Below are 11,012 nucleotides of genomic sequence, written 5' to 3'. Positions count from 1 at the left end.
AGCTAGTGGGAAGTTTCTGTACAGCTCAGCGAGCTCAGCCTGGTGCTCGGTGACCACCTAGAGGTGTGGGTTGGGGTAGGAGGTGGGAGGGAGGTTCAAGAGGGAGGGGACAAGTGCATACCTATGGCTGATTCATGTTGATATACAGGCAGAAACCAGCACAACATTGTAATGCAATTATCTGCCAATTAAAAATTAATATTAATTTAAAAAATATTCTGTTTAGTAAAGGCTGTGTTTGTACATATAGCAAAGCTTCACATAGAGATGCTCTTACTGAGGAAAGGCACTGTGTACCCCAAACATGATTCTCAAAGGATTATCCAAATTTTCTGCAAAAATAGTGGTTTTGTTGGTGTAAGTCAGGGATGGCAAGAAACGGCATCCTGCTTCAATTCTTCCCTCCCACCCCCATGACAGACATCATCAACAGGTCATGATAAAGCAGGCTTTTCCCAAATGAGGGTTTAAATCTTGGACGGGTGATGTATGGACTGCAATTTGTCTCCCTTCCTCCAAATTCGTGTGTTGAAATCTTGACCCCCCAAGTTGGGGAGGGGTCTTTGTGGGTAATTGGGTTTTGATGAGGTCATGAGGGTGGAGGCCCATGATGGGATTAGTGCCGTTATAAGACGAGAAAGAGATCGGAGCACTCTTTCCACCAGGTAAGGATACGTCAAGAACACAGTCATCTTCAAATCAGGAAGAGGGTCCTCACCAGACATCAGACATGTTGACATCTTCATCTTGGACTTCCCAGACTCCAGAACTGTGAGAAATATGTGTCTGTTGTGTAAGTCACCCGGTCTATGCCAATCTGTCATAGCAGCCCAAACTAAGGCAGGTGAGGTGCTACTGAGGCAGCCTTCATCACAGAAAACACCCTGGTCACGAAAGTCTGGATATTTTCTTTGACATGACTCATAGCAGGGAGAGACCACAAATGCGGCAGAGGACAGCATGCCCAGAGGGGCTGGACTACTTAGCTGAAATTGACATAATGAAGTTCAAGCAAGGTCAGTGTTGTCCTTCATTTAAATTCATGAAAATCAAGCATGACAATTTATCCTAAGGAAAAAATATGGAATGTGGGTAGAGATTTATGTCTGAAACCGTTTATCGCAACCTTACTTGTAGTAGTGGAAAACAAGAAACAATGCCACTTCCAACAAGAAGGGACTGGGGAAGTGGAATCTTGTAGATCTACATGATGGATGGCTGCTGAGCGGGGTTCTCCGCCTCGGGGCCATCAGCACTGGGGGCTGGTGATTCTTTGATGTGGGATCTGGTATGTGCTTTGTGAGATGTTCAGCAGCCAGTCGGAATGCTCCCCACTCCAACCAGCTGTGATGACCAAAAATGTCTCCAGACATTGCTAAATGCCCCCCAGGGGGCAAAATCACCCTTGGTTGAGAAACACTGCTGTACATTCAGTAAAAATAATACTTCTTAATGCCATGGGAAATGCTTACATTGTTCTGCAGGGTTGAAAAGAAAAGATGAAACATGTATCTTCAACTATATCCATACATAAAATAGGGAAAGGGCTGTGTTTATACACAAAGTGGTGCAATGTTCTTACTGAGGAAGGGCACTGTATACCTCAAAGGCATTGCGTACGCCTTGCGAAGGAAACATACCAAGATGTTAACAATAATCTCTGGGAGACGGGTAGAATTGTGAAAGATTTCCTTTTACTTCCTTATTTTTGTGTTTAAACATTCACTCAGTCATTCATTCAACAGGTATTTCTGGATTACCTACCACATGTCAAGCATTATTTTGGGCCCTGGGGGATGGCTGTGTGCAACACAGATGCAGATATTACACCGAGCTCTCCCTCCACATAGGTTAATTTCTAGGGTAGGGGGATGGGGCTAGGAAGGACAGACATTAAACCCAGCACTTGCGAAGAACAACACTCGAATATAGTGAGAGAATCAATTCAGTTCAGTTGCTCAGTCGTGTCCAACTTCTTGAGACCCCATGAATCACAGTATGCCAGGCCTCCCTGTCCATCACCAACTCCCAGAGTTCACTCAAACTCATGTCCATTGAGTTGGTGATGCCATCCAGCCATCTCATCCTCTGTCGTCCCCTTCTCCTCCTGCCCCCAATCCCTCCCAGCATTAGGGTCTTTTCCAATGAGTCAACTCTTCACATGAGGTGGCCAAACTATTGGAGTCTCAGCTTCAGCATCAGTCCTTCCAATGAACACCCAGGACTGATCTCTTTTAGGATGGACTGGTTGGATTTCCTTGCAGTCCAAGGGACTCTCAAGACTCTTCTCCAACACCACAGTTCAAAAGCATCAATTCTTCAGCGCTCAGCTTTCTTCACAGTCCAACTCTCACATCCATACATGACCACAGGAAAAACCATAGCTTTGACTAGACAGACCTTTGTTGGCAAAGTAGTATCTCTGCTTTTTAATGTGCTATGTAGGTTGGTCATAACTTTCCTTCCAAGGAGTAAGCGTCTTTTAATTTCATGACTGCAGTCACCATCTGCAGTGATTTTGGAGCCCCAAAAAATAAAGTCTGCCACTGTTTCCCCATCTATTTCCCATGAAGTGATGGGACCAGATGCCATGATCTTAATTTTCTGAATGTTGAGTTTTAAGCCAACTTTTTCACTCTCCTCTCACTTTCCTCAAGAGGCTTTTTAGTTCCTCTTCACTTTCTGCCATAAGGGTGGTGTCATCTGAATATCTGAGGTTATTGATATTTCTCTCAGCAATCTTGATTCCAGCTTGTGCTTCTTCCAGCCCAGCATTTCTCATTATGTACTCTGCATAAAAGTTAAATAAGCAGGGTGACAATATACAGCCTTGACGTACTCCTTTTCCTATTTGGAACCAGTCTGTTGGTTCATGTCCAGTTTTAACTGTTGCTTCCTGACTTGCATATAGGTTTCTCAAGAGGCAGGTCAGGCGGTCTGGTATTCCCATCTCTTTCAGAATTTTCCACAGTTTATTGTGATGCACACAGTCAAAGGCTGTGGCATAGTCAATAAAGCAGAAATAGATGTTTTTCTGGAACTCTCTTGCTTTTTCGATGATCCAGTGGATGTTGGCAATTTGATCTCTGGTTCCTCTGCCTTTTCTAAAACCAGTTTGAACATCTGGAAGTTCGTAGTTTATGTATTGCTGAAGCCTGGCTTGGAGAATTTTGAGCATTACTTTACTAGCTTGTGAGATAAGTGCAATTGTGTGGTAGTTTGAGCATTCTTTGGCATTGCCTTTCTTTGGGATTGGAATGAAAACTGACCTTTTCCAGTCCTGTGGCCACTGCTGAGTTTTCCAAATTTGCTGGCATATTGAGTGCAGCACTTTCACGGCATCATCTTTCAGGATTAGAAATAGCTCAACTGGAATTCCATCACCTCCACTAGCTTTGTTCCTAGTAATGCTTTCTAAGGCCCACTTGACTTCACATTTCACGATGTCTGGCTCTAGGTGAGTGATCACACCATCGTGATTATCTGGGTTGTGAAGATCTTTTTTGTACAGTTCTGTGTATTCTTGCCACCTCTTCTTAATATCTTCTGCTTCTGTTAGGTCCATACCATTTCTGTCCTTTATCAAACCCATCTTTGCATGAAATGTTCCCTTGGTATCTCTAATTTTCTTGAAAAGATCTCTAGCCTTTCCCATTCTGCTGTTTTCCTCTATTTCTTTGCATTGATTGCTGAGGAAGGCTTTCTTATCTCTCCTTGCTTTTCTTTGGAACTCTGCATTCAGATGTTTATAGCTTTCCTTTTCTCCTTTGCTTTTCGCTTCTCTTCTTTCCACAGCTATTTTTAAGGCCTCCCCAGACAGCCATTTTGCTTTTTTGCATTTCTTTTCCATGGGGATGGTCTTGATCCCTGTCTCCTGTACAATGTCATGAACCTCCATCCATAGTTCATCAGGCACTCTATCAGATCTAGTCCCTTAAATCTATTTTTCACTTCCACTGTATAATCATAAGGGATTTGATTTAGGTCATACCTGAATGGTCTAGTGGTTTTCCCTACTTTCTTCAATTTAAGTCTGAATTTGACAATAAGGAGTTCATGATCTGAGCCACAGTCAGCTCCTGGTCTTGTTTTTGCTGACTGTATAGAGCTTCTCCATCTTTGGCTGCAAAGAATATAATCAATCTGATTTCGGTGTTGACCACCTCGTGATGTCCATGTGGAGAGTCTTCTCTTGTGTTGTTGGAAGAGGGTGTTTGTTATGACCAGTGCATTTTCTTGGCAAAACTCTATTAGTCTTTGCCCTGCTTCATTCAGTGTTCCAAGTGTTCCAAGTTCCAAATTTTCCTGTTACTCCAGGTGTTTCTTGACTTCCTACTTTTGCATTTCAGTCCCCTATAATGAAAAGGACATCTTTTTTGGGTGTTAGTTCTAGAAGGTCTTGTAGGTCTTCATAGAACTGTTCAACTTCAGCTTCTTCAGCGTTACTGGTTGGGGCATAGGCTTGGATTACCGTGATATTGAATGGTTTGCCTTGGAAATGAACAGAGATCATTCTGTCGTTTTTGAGATTGCATCCAAGTACTGCATTTCAGACTCTTTTGTTGACCGTGATGGCTACTCCATTTCTTCTAAGGGATTCCTGCCCACAGTAGTAGATATAATGGTCATCTGAGTTAAATTCACCCATTCCAGTCCATTTTAGTTCGCTGATTCCTAGAATGTCGACGTTCACTCTTGCCATCTCCTGTTTGACCACTTCCAGTTTGCCTTGACTCATGGACCTAACATTCCAGGTTCCTATGTAATATTGCTCTTTACGGCATCGGACCTTGCTTCTATCACCAGTCACATCCACAACTGGGTACTGTTTTTGCTTTGGCTCCATCCCTTCATTCTTTCTGGAGTTATTTCTCCACTGATCTCCAGCAGCATATTGGGCACCTACCAACCTGGGGAGTTCCCCTTTCAGTATGCTATCATTTTGCCTTTTCATACTGTTCATGGAGTTCTCAAGGCAAGAATCCTGAAGTGGTTTGCCATTCCCTTCTCCAGTGGACCACATTCTGTCAGACCTCTCCACCATCACCCGCCCATCTTGGGTGGCCCCACGGGCATGGCTTAGTTTCACTGAGTTAGACAAGGCTGTGGTCCTAGTGTGATTAGATTGACTAGATTTCTGTGATTATGGTTTCAGTGTGTCTGCCCTCTGATGCCCTCTCACAACACCTACCATCTTACTTGGGTTTCTCTTACCTTGGACATGGGGTATCTCTTCACGGCTGCTCCAGCAAAGTGCAGCCGCTGCTCCTTACCTTGGACGAGGGGTATCTCCTCACCACTGCCCCTCCTGACCTTGAATGTGGAGTAGCTCCTCTCGGCCCTCATGCACCTGTGCAGCCGCCGCTCCTTGGACTTGAGAGAATGAAACAAAATAAAAGCAAGACAGAGGAGAGAGACCTGGCCTGGCCCTTAGTACCCACTCCATGAAATAAAGAGTCCTTCAAAGCTTTTGCATAGGGAAGCTAAATTACCTGATTTCCATTTAAAAATAATTTGTATAAAAAGTTTTATTTTTTTTTCATAAAATTTATTTTCCAATAATTTTGTTTGGGATTTTTTTCCTGGTCTTTTTAAAAAAATTAATTTATTTTTTAAGTATTTTTTATTGGAGTATCATTGCTTTGGAAAGATAACATATGTCTGTGCTTATGCAAATTCAAGCAGCATCAAGGAAAACGTAAGAGAGAGTAGAAAAAAATCATGAAATGCAGCCACACAGGGTAAAGCCACAGCCAATACGTCAGTGGACATCTTTTCCAGCACGCTTCTCACTCTCCTCTGTTCCTGCCTATCTCTGCCTCTCTTTATAAATATATAAAAACGTTTTATGCAAGTGGATTCAAACCATTCATGCTGATTTGTAACCTGCTCTTTTCCTGCCCTTTGTAATTTTATGCTCATTGTAAACTTTCCACAGTGGGCATATATTACTTTTATAATCCGGAACATTAAAAAAAGCAAAAGACCACAAAAAATAAAGTGAAACCCACAAATACAGGATGAGGGATTACTGGCTGTGCAATAAGACGGTGAAGAAAGGCTTTGGGGTTTAGGTGACCACAAACTCAGCATGAGTTGACGGCATAATGTGGTTTCTAGTTTCAGTTCAGTTCATGTTATCAGACAATTCTCCAGCTCCGAGTCTGGGAAAAGCAAAGGGCAAGATGAACAGGCTTCTTTGGGCTCAGCTCAGGGGAATTCAGTGTCTGCTCAGTCCCCCTGCCTCCCAACTTTCAAAGCACCTACTACCATGTGTTAAACCAACATGATACCAGCTAATGTTTAGTGAACAGAGTTTGGTGAACTCTGTGCCAGGCACTGTTCTAAAAGCTTTAGATATATTAATGCATTGAATTCAACCAACAACCTCAGGACAGAGAGGCCATTACTATTCTCATTTTACAGATGGAGAAATTAAAGTGCAGAGAAGCTGTGTAACTTGCCCAAGGTCCCACAGCTTACTAAATACAAGAGGAGCAGGGTCTGCCCTCAAGGAAGAAAGAAAGTGAAGTCGCTCAGTCGTCTCCGACTCTTTGCGACCCCATGGACTGTAACCCACCAGGCTCCTCTGTCCTTGGAATTTTCAGGCAAGAGTACTGGAGTGGGTTGCCATTTCCTTCTCCAGGGGAATCTTCCTAACCTAGGGATTGAACCTGGGTCTCCCGCATTGCAAGCTTTACCATCTGAGCCACCATGGAAGCCCCAAGGAGCAGACAGTCAAAAAGACAACTACAACAAACTTACATTAATTCATTCCACGAACATTCACCATGTGAGGGGTCCCATGAATATATCCTCTTGGTCTGGCCTCAGTGGTTGTTCATTTCTTTCAGTCATCCAACAGATGTTTGTTGAGCATCAACCATGTGTCAGACATAGCAGTAGACCCTGAGGAGACAGAGGTGAACAAGAAAAGTCCTCACAGTCCAACATACAGTTGAGTGGGTGATGTTGGTATTGTTGTTCAGTCACTAAGTCATGTCCGACTCTTTGCGACCCCATGGACTGCAGCACGGCAGGCCTCCCTGTCCATCACTATGTCCTGGAGCTTTCTCAAACTCATGTCCATTGCATCAGTGATGCCATCCAACTATCTCATCCTCTGTCACCCCCTTCTCCTCCCACCTCCAATCTTTCCCAGCATCAGGGTCTTTTCCAATGTGTTGGCTCTTCACATCAGGTGACCAAAGTATTGGAGCTTTTCAGCATCAGTCCTTCCCATGAATATTCCGGGCTGATTTCCTTTAGGATGGACTGGTTGGGTCTCCTTGCTGAGTGGGTGATAGAAACACTAACCAAGCAAACAAGTACACGATTTCCTTTAACGTGGGAGTAAATCCTATGAAGGAGAATCAAGCAAGGTGAGGGCTGGCATGGCCAGTGTGGGGATCTGAGCAGGCAAGCCAGTATAGCGCATTTAGAGAAGTCTGTCAGGGAAAGCCTCTCTGATAAGGTGGCTTTGGAAAAGGGATCTGAATGAAGTGAGGGAGAAAGTGTTGGAAACAGGTGGGACGGTGCAATCCAGGCATGGAGAATGGGCGTGCAAAGCCCTCGTGGCATGAACAAGCTTAGATAGGCCAAGAACACCCAGGGGAACAGTGTGTCTGGACCAGAGTGAGTGAGGCAGGATTGTAGGAGATGCCGGCTGAGAGGTGGTCAGGCGTCGGAACACGCATGGGGGATTTGGCTGCTGGGTGGGACTATATCACATCTAGGCTTCAAGTTTTAAGCAGGGAGGTGACAAGACCTGATGTCCACTTTTGAAAGATCACCAGGCTGGAGGACAGGAGGGAAGGGGGACAGCAAAGGAGCGAACACTGATGGGTCAAGATTGGGGTGGCGGTGAGGGGCCCGTGAGAGTCGATTCATTATTCCAATTAGCACTGACTGGACCTGCGGATGGGTGAGACGCAGGATGCGAGGGAGAGAGAGGAGGCAGGATGGCTCCAGGGGGGTGAGGTAAGCAACCAGGGGTGATGTCTACTTAGAAGCAGAAGCCTGAAGGCAAGTGGGTTTTAGGAACTTGATCTGCTTTGAGATGTGGCCAGACTCCTCCAGGTGGGAAGCTGGAAGTAAGAGTCTGGGGCCAGAGTCAAGGCTCAGGTGTGGAGATGGACATCTGGGAGGTGTCAGCATGTAGGGACTCTGTCCATAACCTCAGACTGGCTGAAACCCCCTCAGGAGAGGGTGGGGAAGAGCTCTGGGTGCTCGGACACTGATGGTTTTGGAATAAGAGACAAATCCCAGGAGGGAACCTGAGCCGTGTGGCCGGGGGAAAAAGGAGGGAAACCAAGGGTGTGGAGTCCTAGAAGCCAGTGCTTGAGACGGGAGGGAAAAAGCAGCTTTGACAAAGATTGCTCGGAAGGTGGGGGAGATGAAACCTGAGATCGCCTGCTTCGGTGGGTGGTTGCCACTATACGTGAGGCATCTTCTCTTTGGCAGCCGCAGACCGAGGATTCCCAATTCCTTGTTCCAGCCACAGACCCACCGGCAGCAATAATGACCTCTCTGCTCACCCAGGTGTCTGACCAAGGATCATAAGAAAGTTTTGGCCAGTGACCTGGCACAGCCCTCCCAGATCCCTCCAGGCACAGGGCCCCTCCTGGCCAGCAAAAGCTGAACCACACATGCTGCGGTTTACCACAGGCCCTGGCCTGCAGCGTCGGCCTCCTCCATGCCTATTCACCCCGCGGCCTGAGATGATGGCCCTGCACTGGGGAAGGGGTAGATCTCTGGGAGGGTTCAAGAACCTCAGGAGAGTCCTTGTCCACTCAAAGGTGGCAGAAGGCACATTCTGTACTGCAAGCTCTGATCTTGGTCATCAGAAATGAACTCCTCCTTCCAACTGCTTTCCTCTCCTTCCTGCTCCTCCAGGGCCAAACTCAACCATCCATTACCACGCCTCCTGCCCCACCTAACATAGCCCATCTCCCTTTTCAGGGGTCTCTTGCAGTTCACAGTGCCTCTAAGTCTGCCAGCCCTTCTCCCTTTTTCCTCATCCCATGCACTCCCATCATCTGCTATAGGAGATAACAGGGAAGGAGGAACAGAAGTTGGAGATACTGATGGGGTAATGATGATGAATATCCATATCCCTTACTGAGCATCTCTCCATGCCTGGCCTCGCAAGACTTGTTGTCTAGATTTCCCAACAGCCACCGAGGTAGGTGCTCTCATGGGGCAGTGGCCGTCCCTGACACCTGCAGGACAGCAGCAAAACCCACTATTTGTTAAGCATTTTTGATACGTCAGGTTTGGGATAAGCACCTTCTGCTCACTCTTCTTCCAGCCTAACGTCAACGGTAGGAGACACTCTTGCAACATCCGTTTTGCAGGTGAGAAAAGGCTGTGCTGTTAAGGGAAAGAGTAAGTTGTGGATCAGAGTTCAACACTGGATTGCAGTGAGCAGGGGGACACAGGGGCAGAGAGACTCCAGAAATTCCTGCTAACCGTCGTTGCCACCCTGAGAAATGCAGGCGCAAGGGGGCATTGGACATTGGGTGAGGGAGCAGGTAAATAACACGACCCGCTTCCCTGTAAGTTCTTACCCTGGAGGAGGGATCCATGAGTCTGTAACCTGTGGCACTGGGTAGGCTGCTGGAGAGAAATGAGGGGTGTGGGCACCAGGGGTCCCGATGACTTGAATGTGTCCCCAGAGGAACAGGGGCAGCCCTTGCATTTTTGTGGCCTGAGGTGGAAATTTGAAACAATAAGGAAAGGGAGAAAAGTGACAGAAACAAGAAAGAAAAAGCAAGGAAACAATAAAATGTTACCATCTTGCAGGCGCCAGGCTGGGCGATGAAACCGCTAATGAGCCCGAGCATCTAATTCAAACCAGACAGATAACAGCCCCAGAACGTATAAGAGCACTGGGGGAATGTGCCCTTGAGGAAGAGCTGGAGTTGGAGTCTCCCACACTCGCTGTGCTGCCCATCCAGCACAAGGTTGGGTCCAGCCAGGGTGGCGGGGAGAGACAGGGTAGTGAGAGTGTACCCATCTGGTCCAGCAAGCCGCCTGCTGTCTTCTCGCAGGGAACCATCCATAGCATCACTGGAGGCCAGCTCACCCGCAGCTCCACCCCTCCCCATCGCAATCAGCATTTCATGTCGGGGGATGGAGATCCTGCTCCACTCTTTTTTCCCCTATTTTGCCTACTTATGAGTATTTGAAAGTGTTTTATTTTAGCTCACTTTTCATCAAGGCACTTGTTCATTTGAGTAATCTGTTATAACTGTATTTTGATCATTATACTGTGACTTGACTCCTTTCCAAGTACTTTGAGTTCTTTTCAGGTGTCTGAGAAGCAGGATAATGTAGGGATGCTGGAGGGCAGCCTGGGTTTGAATCCCAGCTCCACCAGTACTATCTGTGCCATTTGGACAAATAATTAACCTCTCTGTGCTGCCGTTTCCCACCTTTGAAATGGAGACAATGATAGTCTCTACCTCCTAAGCTTGTCAAAATTAAATGAGATGATACATATGCAAACCATTGGCATTGAGTAAGCACTCTGTGCGCTTAGGTGTTTTGTCTACTTGGATACTTTTTATTTATTTGTTTACTCAAGTATTATTTGAGCATTTCCTGAAGTCAGGTGATGGGTTAGGAACCAGGGAGGCAATAGAGAATGTGACAGGTCCCTGCCCTCATGGTGCCCCCTGTTCAGTCGGAAAGGCAGACCAGCCAAGAGTGATTGTAACAGCGTACTGGGGGTGAGGGAGCAGAGACCACAACAAAGGCACCTAGTGAGTCATAAGCAGTCAGAGGAGGCTTCCTGGAGGAGGTGACATCACAGTTACAACTTGAAGGACACGCAGGCACTAGGCAGTATAGAGAGACTGAGTATCTCAGCTGGAGAGAGAACAGGGTTTGCAAAGACTGATAAGCATAAAATGCCTGGATTCTCTCAGAGAACTGCAAACAGCGCTGGAAAGTCATGTGTGACGGGGATGAGGCAGCTGATATGGCTATGGAGGGAGCCAGGTGCTAGG

General features: G+C 46.3%; 1 long non-coding RNA gene across 1 annotated transcript in view; it reads left to right on the top strand.

The window, feature by feature from the left end:
• The first annotated feature begins 661 nt into the window (after window positions 1-661).
• The window catches only part of LOC129647952 (uncharacterized), a 30,397-nt gene continuing 20,046 nt past the window's right edge, over window positions 662-11,012 (top strand). The window contains exon 1 of the long non-coding RNA XR_008712592.1: window positions 662-1,016. This is a non-coding gene — a long non-coding RNA (uncharacterized LOC129647952). The remainder of the gene's footprint in view (window positions 1,017-11,012) is intronic.

This window comes from Bubalus kerabau, chromosome 3, assembly GCF_029407905.1.
Source record: "Bubalus kerabau isolate K-KA32 ecotype Philippines breed swamp buffalo chromosome 3, PCC_UOA_SB_1v2, whole genome shotgun sequence".
Taxonomy (NCBI): Eukaryota; Metazoa; Chordata; class Mammalia; order Artiodactyla; family Bovidae; genus Bubalus; species Bubalus kerabau.
Note: the sequence above shows the minus strand (reverse complement) of the source record. Positions and strands in the feature narration are given on the sequence as shown.